This window comes from Tachysurus vachellii, chromosome 3 (assembly GCF_030014155.1).
Source record: "Tachysurus vachellii isolate PV-2020 chromosome 3, HZAU_Pvac_v1, whole genome shotgun sequence".
Lineage (NCBI taxonomy): Eukaryota > Metazoa > Chordata > Actinopteri > Siluriformes > Bagridae > Tachysurus > Tachysurus vachellii.
Window position 1 is genome coordinate 35,002,010 of NC_083462.1, and position 12,450 is coordinate 35,014,459.

The 12,450-nt window shown below is 39.0% G+C and overlaps 1 protein-coding gene across 4 annotated transcripts in view; it reads right to left on the reverse strand.

Moving 5' to 3' along the window:
* LOC132843539 (NACHT, LRR and PYD domains-containing protein 3-like) overlaps window positions 1-12,450 on the reverse strand; it is a 924,649-nt gene that overhangs the window by 300,825 nt on the left and 611,374 nt on the right. The window lies entirely within an intron of this gene.

Genomic DNA, 12,450 nt, shown 5'->3' on the forward strand with positions numbered 1-12,450 from the left:
GAATGTGTATGGAAGATCAAGATGCTGCCCAAGCTGTTCAATCAGGGAGTCCAGGGTTTGTGGTTTGCTAGGAAGCGTGATCTTGCGAATATCATGGTCAGTCACAATAACTCTTAAAACAGTTCTCATCTCCATTATGTCAAGTGGACCTAAAAATAAGTTGAGATAAATGATTTTGACACGTTCCACAATTTTCAGTATTAGACCCAAGACAATATTCAGCACAAGATGAAATGTTTAATTGTTAATTGTTGCAAATATCCTGCCCTGTATTTTGTAGGTTGGCAGTGGAAACAAGTCATTCAAATCAGACAGCTTAATGACTGACATAAGTGGTACATGGCTGGACAATTCATAGGAACGCAGATGCTCGGTGTACCACGCTGTCTGTTCTTTGCACACAAACAAAACTTGTGTGTTGACTACAATTTTAACAATTTGCCTGAAATCAGGAAGACCTGAACAGGAGCCAACAGAAACGACTACATCTGGACAGTACTTAATGCCATCAATGCATACTGAGGATGTAACAAGGACAGTGCTTTGAGCACCAAAGTTGTTCTGAAGAACATTCTGAACATTCTCAGGAAAAGATGAAATTGGTGTAACTGCAACTTTTTCCATCTGAACAGGTGGTTTGAAAAAAGAAAATGAATCCATGTGGTACGCCATCATTCTTTGATGCCGGACTGCCAGAGTTTGAGGGACATTTTTGAAATTCTTTGTGTCACGAATGATTTGCTTGAAGAACTTATGTTTGCCTTCAAAACACATTGTCCAGACATCTCTTAAAGGCCCATACATTCGTACAAGTTGTGGGTAATGTTCAATGTAATGGTGTTTGGGACGCAATGCAAAATGAGGAAATGCTGTTAAAAGCAAACCTCTGTGCACTGAAATTTTATCCGCAAGGAAATCAATAATTTCCTCAGTGAATCTGAAGGACATCACCAGTTCCAAAATGTCTTTCAAAAGCATTAAAATCTCCCATGATGGATCGTTCTCTGGGATATCAAATCCAATCATGAGGGGAAGAAGTCTTAGAAGTGCCCAATTTTCATGCCCATTACCACCAATTGTGCCTCTAGAGGCAAAGGCAACTGGAATAGTTTGAGGCTGATCAGTCTTGTCCATGAATTTGTATGGAAACTGCTTGATTTTTCTGTTTAAGTAGTCAAGAGTAATGTACTTTTTGTTGATCAAATCATTAAAACACACTGCCATTTCAACGGGTACGACACCCTCTAAGAGATCATGCATCAGGTCAGGTGGAAAGCCGCCGACAGTGTGAAAATAGTCTAGCTCTCTGAAGACACAACTACCTTTCCCACCATACTGTTTAACCAAACTCTGATCTTTTAAAACTTCTTCAACTTGCCTGTCGTAATTTAGCTTGGTCCTGGATTCAAATGCTCCTGTCCGTACCTCTCTTTGTTGGATGTCACTCTTCTTCACCATACAGAAGCGACAGGGGTGTTCCACAATGAAACTCTCTTGGGATCCTGCCAAGGAATGGGCACCAAGGTTATCAGCAGACACACAGAGCACAGTTCCCAATACACATTCTCCTAACCGCTCTATGAAGATGCCATGTTTCTCTAATGTTTTCAGGTCTTGAACATGAGTTTGTAAAACTTTTTCATATCTATACTGTTTCACTGCACTAGCTTTGCATAAGATTGCCAACTGAATTGCATGAAGAGAAGACCGATACTTAGAGGGAAGATTGGCAAGGACCCAGTAAACAGTGAACATCCTGTGTTTCTTTTTTGAAGTGCCAAGATGATTGGCAATCTCAAATTCATCAGTGTAGAGGGTAAGTAAAATCCTAAATTTTTCTGCCATCAGAAAAGGATTCTCAGAGTAGTTAGTGCCATCTCTGTAAGAGCTAATTCCACATGCACTGCCATCAGGAGCAAGAACTTTATCAAGGTCCTCTGATCTGTTTAAAAGCAGCTGTAACATGTTCAAGACTGGTACATAAGCAAAAGACTGATTCTTTGTCGAGTTTGTATTCTATTGGCATAACTATTGGAAATTCCTTCTCAAAGTATGATGCTCTTTTACTGATGTTAGATAGGCTCACCAGACTCAGTCATTTTTAAGATCAGATTATTCTCTGTGACAACTTTCACAATGTCTTTCAAAACATTATCACTATAAGTGATTTCATGTTGGTTTAAAATCTGCTGAATGCCATTACTCAAAAGGGGCCTTAACAGAAGAAAAATCTGAGTAATTTGTTGTATTACTTCTTGTACTGCTTCATCAGATATATGCAAAATGGTTTGCATCTTAAGGAAAAGCAATCCTAAACTAGATTTGTAAAGTTCGTCGAGACAAACTTTGATGTTGGCTTTGACGGTGCAAGTATTCGCAAAGGCCGGTGCTTTTTGGAGGCGAGTGGACATAAGGGTCAGTGTTACTTTTGGAGGCAAGTGGACAGAAAGATTGTGAAAGCTACTGGACCGCTAGGGTGCCAATACTTTTGGAGGCAAGCGGACATGAGCATGTGACGTGATCCGAATACCCGTTAGGCAGTTCCCCTCATTGTGCTGAGTGTTTTGATATGTCACATGTCCATGTTGTGCAAATTTTGGATTTTCACGTGACGTCACGTGACCATAACACACATGAGGCACTTCCCCTCATTGGGCTGAGTGTTTTGATATATGACATGTCCATGTTGTGCTAATTTTTGATTTCGCTTATTTTGGGGGCGGGGCTATACACGTGACGTCATGTGACGTGACCAAAATATTTTAATAGTTTTGATATATGACACGTCCATGTTGTATGTTGCATGTACCAAGCATGTTATCCATGTTTGGTGCATGTGGCTCGAAAGTCCTAGGAGGAGTTACTCTTGATAAATTTTTGTCTAAGAAGAAAATATAATAATTCTACAAAGCCAACAGAATAATAATAATAATAATAATAATAATAATAATAATAATAATAATAATAATAATAATAAATATAGCTGCAAGCAGCGATACCAGATATATCTGATAGCCGATCAGATGTGCTCAGAACATGTCGCTGATGAACCATACCAAGTTTCGTAGCGATATGGCATTGTATTGGTAAAATACTGAACCTAACGTGAAAATTCAAAATGTGTGTGTAAGTGTGTGTAGGTGTGTGTGTGTGTGTGAGTGTGTGTGTAAGTGTGTGAGTGTGTGTGTAAGTGTGAGTGTGAGTAAGTGTGCGAGTGTGAGTGTGTGTAAGTGTGAGTGTGTGCGAGTGTGTAACTGTGAGTGTGTGTATGTGAGTGTGCGAGTGTGAGTAAGTGTGCGAGTGTGAATGAGTGTGTGTGTGTGCGTGTAAATGTGTGTGTGTGTGTTCCTCGTATGTGAAAACATACTTGGCAATAAAGTGTGTGTGTGAGTGTGTCTGTGTGAGTGTGCATGTGTGTGTGTGTGTGTGTCTGTGAGTGCGTGTGTGTGTGTAAATGTGTGTGTATGTGAGTATGTGTGTGAGTATGTGAGTGTGCGAGTGAGTATGTGAGTGTGCGAGTGTGGAAACTTGATATGTTTCATCAGCGACATGTTCTGAGCGCATCTGATCGGCTTGACCGTGTGTGTGTGTGTGTCTCTCTGTGTGTGTGTGTGAGTGTGTGTCAATGTGTGTGTCAGTGTGTGTGTTCCTCGTATGTGAAAACATACTTGACAATAAAGTGTGTGTGTGTGTGTGTGTGAGAGAGTGTGTCTGTGTGAGTGTGTCTGTGTGAGAGTGTCTGTGTGAGAGTGTCTGTGTGAGAGTGTCTGTGTGTGTGAGAGAGTGTGTGTGTGTAAATGTGTGTGTATGTGAGTGTGTGTGAGTATGTGAGTGTGCGAGTGTGTGAGTGAGAGTGTCTGTGTGTGTGAGTGTCTGTGTGTGTGAGTGTCTGTGTGTGTGTGTGAGAGGGTGTGTGTGTGAGAGGGTGTGTGTGTGTGTGTGTGAGTGTGATTGTGTGTGTGTGTCTGTGTGTGTTTGTGTGTGTGTGTGAGTGTGTGTGTGAGTATGTGAGTGTGCGAGTGTGAGTATGTTTTCGATTGTGAGTGTGTGTGTAAATGTGTGTGTAAGTGTATGTGTGTGTGTGTGTGTCTGTGTGAGTGTGTGAGAGTGTGTGTGAGAGAGTGTGTGTGTGTGTAAATGCGTGTGTATGTGAGTGTGTGTGAGTATGTGTGTAAATGTGTGTGTAAGTGTGTGTTCCTCGTCTGTGTGAGTGTGTGTGTCTGTGTGAGTGTCTGTGTGTGTGAGAGAGTGTCTCTGTGTGTGTGTGTGTGTGTGTGTGTGTGTGTGTGTGTGTGTGTGTGCGTTGGTGCGGCCGGATTATGAGGACAAATGACCTGAATACGTACCGGCATTATGAGGACACACCGTAACAATGAGGACAGTGCCGATGTCCTCATAATTCGAGCAGTGTAGCATGACTCATGAGGGTGTGCTGAACCTCCTCCCGCGTTTTCTTTAGAAGTCCTCATAACTCGGTTGTACCAGTTTTTGAGTGTGTCCAGTGTATGTTCCGAGTGTATAATTTCCCGCCATCGTAAATTTGCTGCTATCGCAGCTCATTAAAATTTCAGCCAATCAGTTCATGTCGTGGTGTGAAATCCTCGTCAGCGATTGGCTGCGGTTAATGTCCGTAAAGTCAGCGCTGCGTGGGCGTGGTGCGGAATCCTCGTCAGCGATTGGCTGCGGTTAATGTCCGTCAAAGTCAGCGCTGCGTGGGCGTGGTGTGGAATCCTCGTCAGCGATTGCCTACATTGAATGTCAGTCAAAGTCTGTGCAAATCACCTGCAGACGCGACGTGTGGTGGAGAAATTAATTCTAATTAAGTTAATTAGCTGAATTCCAGTGAACTTCACCACTGAAGAGTGTCACGTGCTCATGTTAAAGGTAAGTAATTGTTTATTTACTCTGTATTTATAGTTCTGTGCAATGATTGACTCGGATGGTGTTGTAAACTAACTTTAATTTGTCTGCGCATGTCGGCTACACAAGCTAATTAGCAATTAGCACATAAAACTGCGTTTGAGCTTTAATTGGTTTTTAGGTGCAACATGCGAAAATTTACAATAATTTTGTATTATTTAATTAGTTTTTTGTACAAATGAAATTCACCAGTTGTTTATAGAAATAATAAAGTGTCCATGAAGAATATTCTTGTTGTCATGAATGCTTGAGTGAATTAATTTACAGCAACAGTTTATTTGAAATTTATAAGTAATTTTAATGCAAAATTTATCATTCTTTACTATGATAGTTTTTCAGAGTTGAGTGAGTGAATTTATAGTATTCGTTTAAAGTATATATATATATATATATAATGTGTGTATATATATATATATATATATATATATAATGTGTGTATATATATATGTGTGAGACATAAAATGAGTTACATTTGTATTATTTACTATATTTTACATTGTAAATTGTATATTTAGAGAAACAGACTTCTCAACAGTCTGACAATAATGTACTGATATAACATATGATACTGAAATACTGTACATATAATCATGTTCATCTTGCTTGAATACCGTTATTACCTGAAATATGGACATTAATTTGACATAACATCTGATAACAACTTTACTTTAATCGTAAAGTAGCATCATTTTTTCTGTAAAATGTCTTTGAAATTATATGTATGGAAAGTGCTATACAAATAAACATTAAATTAATGAATAACTAGAAGTTATAAAGGCCACATACTGGATTTTTTTCAGTCAGAATGGTAAGAAAAAAGAGAGTGAAACCTGATCAGGATGCAAAAGAAACAATCATATCAGGCAAAGACAAAGCCTTCATTGAGGGACGAGAAATTGACACATTTAAAGGTAAGTTGTGTGTCACAAATAGTACTTTGACATTCACACATCTTACCCCAGGATGAGCCACATATTTTGCATACATGTTGTCGTATTTAATTTATAGTTTACAGAGAATAGTGTAACCAAAACCATAGGGTTGAAATAATGGTGAATGCTTGACTGTTTTTCAATTCCCTGTTTTTTTATCCTCATATACTGCACCTCATAACTATCCTTTCTTTTACAGGATTTGAAAGAATAAGTTGGTTAATTGTATAACAAATGGGTAAACTTGATATTTTTTTCCATTGTTAGGGAGGGGTGTGTTTGCTCTGGAACATATTGAACCATCCACTTTTGTAGTTGAATACCGTGGGATTCTCTCTCAAAGTAAACATGTTAAAGATTTTCAAAGCAACTACTTGTTTGACTTTACATGGAATGGAACATCTTATTGGTAAGTTGGCTGTTGTTTGGGTTCTATTTTTAATTTTTTTTGTTTCTATTTAAATAATTTTTTTTATATATAAAATATATATTGTTTTTATCTTTTGTTTGCTGCACAATTTTTCTCTCAGCGTTGATGCTTCCAAAGAGGACGGAACACTTGGACGACTGGTGAATGATGATCACAGAAATCCAAACTGTAAAGTAAAGACAATAATTGTAAATGGAACACCACACCTGTGCCTGTTTAGTATTAGGGATATCTTTCCAGGTGAGGAGGTAACTTACAACTATGGGGATTCTTCTTGGCCATGGCGTTCAAGGGTGAGTATGTGCGCTTTAACATAACTTTTAATTTAAATAATCCATGTTGTAGTGTGTTATGCATTAAATTTATTTCTTCAGTTTTTAGTGAAGCACATAACTCCATGTATGCTGTGTGCACTACAAAGCTGTTAATAGCAGTAGATATTTACACTGGTTATTATTGTGAATGCTAAAATGAGTTGTGTTGACTACTTGGCTAATATTATTCTCACTGTTGTACCTCTCTTTCTCACGTTTACAGGAATTATGTGACGAGACATCGGTGGAATTGAGCAAATGCAGAGTGAAAACATCCACACCAGAGAAAGAGAACGTAAGTCAGCATATTTTGCACCAAAGCAAGATACTCATACTTTGCTGCATAGTACCAAAACATACAATGCACCAAAACAAGCATTCGATTGGATTGTATTTCAAAGTCGAATGCATTCCAACAGCGACTAAAGACCAGCTACTCTCTGCCTATTGACCCAACACGTGATCCTAATGGGACGTCTTGAGAGAACGTGTACCAATGCAAGATACACGTACTTTGCTGCATAGTACTAAAACATACAGATTGCAATACAAATCGTACTGTAGTTGCTATCCATGTCCTTTTCAGTTGCTTGCTTTTCTCTAACCCTAGCCTTCTAGTGAACAGCCATGTAACGATGGTTAATTCATTCATTAGAACTTGTGCATCACACTGAGCACTAGAATTAGTTGTGTTGACTACTTGGCTAACATTATTCTCACTGTTGTACCTCTCTTTCTCACATTTACAGGAATTATGTGACGAGACATCGGTGGAATTGCGCAAATGCAGAGTGAAAACATCCACACCAGAGAAAGAGAACGTAAGTCAGCATATTTTGCACCAAAGCAAGATACTCATACTTTGCAGCATAGTACTAAAACATACAGATTGCAATACAAATTGTAGTTGCTATCCATGTCCTTTTCAGCCGCTTGCTTTTCTCTAACCCTAGCCTGCTTGTGATCAGCCATGTAACGATTGTTAATTCATTAATTCATCACACTGAGCACTAGAATTAGTTGTGTTGACTACTTGGCTAACATTATTCTCACTGTTGTACCTCTCTTTCTCACGTTTACAGGAATTATGTGACGAGACATCGGTGGAATTGAGCAAATGCAGTGTGCAAACATCCACACCAGAGAAAGAGAACGTAAGTCAGCATATTTTCCTTCTTGACCCTGACTGTGTTGGATGTGGGAGGGTTGAGCATCATACTAGACTGTTTTACCTGGACTGTTGTTTTAAAGACGTTGTTGTGACGATTCGCACTTTGAGTAAAATTATACCTCTCTCTGTTCATTCACTTCCATCACTTGTGTGTTGGGGGGATGGGCGTGACACTGACATGAAATGTAAGGACAGTTTACACTATGAGGACCGTTATACTTTATACACTTGAAGAAAACCTGCCGGGCTGCTGTTTTAAAGACGTTGTTGTGACGACTCGCACTTTGAGTAAAATTATACCTCTCTCTGTTCATTCATTTCCATAACTTGTGTGTCGGGGGATGGGCGTGACGCTGACATGAAATGTAAGGACAGTTTACACTATGAGGACCGTCATATTTTACACACTTGATGAAAACCTGCCGGGTTGGTTGTGGCGGCTTTTTAGGCTTCGTTTACACCTGGTATTAAGATGTGTTTTGTCAGTCTTATCAGCAGTGGATAAAGCTAAATACAGGTGTAAACAAGGTCTAAAATGCTTTGAGCCTGTCCACTTTCAACCACTTCCAGAGGTAGTGGAAAACGCATTCGATTGGATTGTATTTCAAAGTGTAAACACTCATGCATTCCAACAGCCACTAAAGACCAGCTACTCTCTGCCTATTGACCCAACACGTGATCCTAATGGGACGTCTTGAGAGAACGTGTACCAATGCAAGATACTCATACTTTGCAGCATAGTACTAAAACATACAGATTGCAATACAAATCGTAGTTGCTATCCATGTCCTTTTCAGTCGCTTGCTTTTCTCTAACCCTAGCCTGCTTGTGATCAGCCATGTAACGATGGTTAATTCATTAATTCATCACACTGAGCACTAGAATTAGTTGTGTTGACCACTTGGCTAACATTATTCTCTCTGTTGTACCTCTCTTTCTCACGTTTACAGGAATTATGTGACGAGACATCGGTGGAATTGAGCAAATGCAGTGTGCAAACATCCACACCAGAGAAAGAGAACGTAAGTCAGCATATTTTCCTTCTTGACCCTGACTGTGTTGGATGTGGGAGGGTTGAGCATCATACTAGACTGTTTTACCTGGACTGTTGTTTTAAAGACGACGTTGTGACGATTCGCACTTTGAGTAAAATTATACCTCTCTCTGTTCATTCACTTCCATCACTTGTGTGTCGGGGGATGGGCGTGACGCTGACATGAAATGTAAGGACAGTTTACACTATGAGGACCGTCATATTTTACACACTTGATGAAAAGCTGCCGGTTGGTTGTGGCGGCTTTTTAGGCTTCGTTTACACCTGGTATTAAGATGTGTTTTGTCAGTCTTATCAGCAGTGGATAAAGCTAAATACAGGTGTAAACAAGGTCTAAAATGCTTTGAGCCTGTCCACTTTCAACCACTTCCAGAGGTAGTGGAAAACGCATTCGATTGGATTGTATTTCAAAGTGTAAACACTCATGCATTCCAACAGCCACTAAAGACCAGCTACTCTCTGGCTATTGACCCAACACGTGATCCTAATGGGACGTCTTGAGAGAACGTGCACCAATGCAAGATACTCATACTTTGCAGCATAGTACTAAAACATACAGATTGCAATACAAATCGTAGTTGCTATCCATGTCCTTTTCAGTTGCTTGCTTTTCTCTAACCCTAGCCTGCTTGTGATCAGCCATGTAACGATGGTTAATTCATTCATTAGAACTTGTGCATCACACTGAGCACTAGAATTAGTTGTGTTGACTACTTGGCTAACATTATTCTCACTATTGTACCTCTCTTTCTCACGTTTACAGGAATTATGTGACGAGACATCGGTGGAATTGAGCAAATGCGGTGTGCAAACATCCACACCAGAGAAAGAGAACGTAAGTCAGCATATTTTCCTTCTTGACCCTGACTGTGTTGGATGTGGGAGGGTTGAGCATCATACTAGACTGTTTTACCTGGACTGCTGTTTTAAAGACGTTGTTGTGACGACTCACACTTTGAGTTAAATTATACCTCTCTCTGTTCATTCACTTCCATAACTTGTGTGTCGGGGGATGGGCGTGACACTGACATGAAATGTAAGGACAGTTTACACTATGAGGGCCATCCTGTTCATGTTGCTCAGCATACAGGTGAAAACTAGTCTCAGTTCCTGTCTACTGATATATTTCAAACAGTTTGGATGTAGAGCTGGAGTACATTTTAAGTATTTCTTTTTACCTTAGGAAAAAGAAAAATGGATGAAGCGGAGAACTCCAGAGGTATATCAACATTTGACCATATTAATAGTTCATTCCAAGAAAAAAAAAAAATGCTGTGTGTGTGTATATATACATATGTATCTATTTGTTTATTTATAATATTCTTATTTATATATTTATATTTTAAATACATTTTAATTTATTTATTCATTTTTTTTGTCCAGAGGCCAAATCAAGGAGAACTGTGAAAAGGCCATGGAGCCCAAATGAAGTGAATGCTGTCATGAAGTATTTCAAAGCACATATTTTAAAGGGAAGCCTCGCAACAAAGGCAGAGTGTGAGCAGTGCAAAACTGCAGAGGACCCTGTTCTTAGAGAAAGAACGGTACAGAATATAAGGGATTTCGTGATGAACCGAGGTTTGCAGTTTAAAAAGAAACATTCTTAGATCCGGATTGGTGTCACCATCCATCAATGTGTATATGGCTTTTTTTGTTTTTTGTTGATCCATTGAATTCACAAGTTGACACTGTTAGCAGTTTTACACATTTACAGGTAAACAAATGAAAGCATTTTTTGTATAGACAGTTCAGCAATTTGGCTTTATTTCCACTGGTACTGTGGTGTTGATGTAGTTTTAAAGCACATTCAATGATCCATCTTATTCAGATAAACTTCAGTCTCATCGATGAGGCATTTTTATTTTACCTTTTACCTTTTATTAATTCATCTATTTAGACTTCAATTGGTCTACTTTGAAGTATACATTTTTGCTGATTTTTGACCTTGTTCGAAAAGGTTCGTTTTCAAAATTCACATTTTGCAGCAGCACACTAGCAGTGTCCTTAAATCTCTTCACTGTAGATGATTTGGTTTAATGTTGTATTAAGTTTGACTCTAGTTCAAATTTTGTGTTTACTTCAACATTTGAAGCAAAAGAATTAGCATACGTTGGAAGTATTAAAGAAAGGCCTGTTCTTAAGAATCTAGGAGACAAATGCATGTTTTATGGCCTTGCATACCAATGTTGTACTGTTTTCTGGGTTAGCTAGATGTGTACGCATGGGGTAAACATAGCAATGTCCAGTTTAATACAGATTGTCCTCTTAACTACAGGTTAGTTAAGTGTGTGTGATGTCCTGTAAAACCCAGATTGTTCTCATAGCTATGGGTTAGGGGTGTATATTCAATTCAATTCATTTGTATAGCACTTTTAACAATTTCCCATTGTCTCAAAGCAGCTTTACAGAAGTATAGAAACAGAAGAGAGAGAGAGAAAAAATAAATATATAAGAAGAAAAAGTAAGAATAAAAATAAGTGAGTATATACAGTACAATTAAAGATTAAAATTTATTTAAAATAGATCAACTTAAAATTTAAAATACTATATATCTATCCCTAATGAGCAAGCCGGAGGCCATCCTCATTTGGGTGACACTCTACAGTAAATAGTGTAAATGTAAATAATGTCCTTTCTACAACAGTTTATAATAGTGCAGCCAAGAGCTCCTGAGGAACTAATGGGTCATCGTAAACTCTGAGTTCAGCACAGACCTGATTGCTGATAAAGACCAGACCATACAGCTGACTGACACAACATTGGTTCAAAATGGTGTGTGTGATCTGTTAAACCCAGATTGTCCTCATAACTATGGGTTAGTTAGGGGGTGTATGTGTGTGTGTATTGTCCTGTTAAACCCAGATTGTCCTCATAACTATGGGTAGGTTAGGGTGTGTGTGTATATTGTCCTGTTAAACCCAGATTGTCCTCATAACTATGGGTTATTTAGGGGGTGTATGTGTGTGTGTATTGTCCTGTTAAACCCAGATTGTCCTCATAACTATGGGATAGTTAGGGGGTGTATGTGTGTGTATTGTCCTGTTAAACCCAGATTGTCCTCATAACTATGGGTTATTTAGGGGGTGTATGTGTGTGTGTGTATTGTCCTGTTAAACCCAGATTGTCCTCATAACTATGGGATAGTTACGGGGTGTATGTGTGTGTGTATTGTCCTGTTAAACCCAGATTGTCCTCATAACTATGGGTTAGTTAGAGTGTGTGTGTGTGTGTGTGTGTGTGTGTATTGTCCTGTTAAACCCAGATTGTCCTCATAACTATGGGTTAGTTCAGGGGTGTATGTGTGTGTGTGTGTGTGTATTGTCCTGTTAAACCCAGATTGTCCTCATAACTATGGGTTAGTTAGCGTGCGTGTGTGTGTGTGTGTGTATGTAATGTCCTGTTAAACCCAGATTGTCCTCATAACTATGGGTTAGTAAGGGTGTGTGTGTATGTAATGTCCTGTTCAACCCAGATTGTCCTCATAACTATGGGTTAGTAAGTTGTGTGTTTGTGTAATGCGTGATGTCCTGTTAAACCCAAATTGTCCTCATAACTAAGGGTTAGTTAGGGGTGTGTGTGTGTGTGTGTGTGATGTCCTGTTAAACCCAGACTGTCCTCATAACTACGGG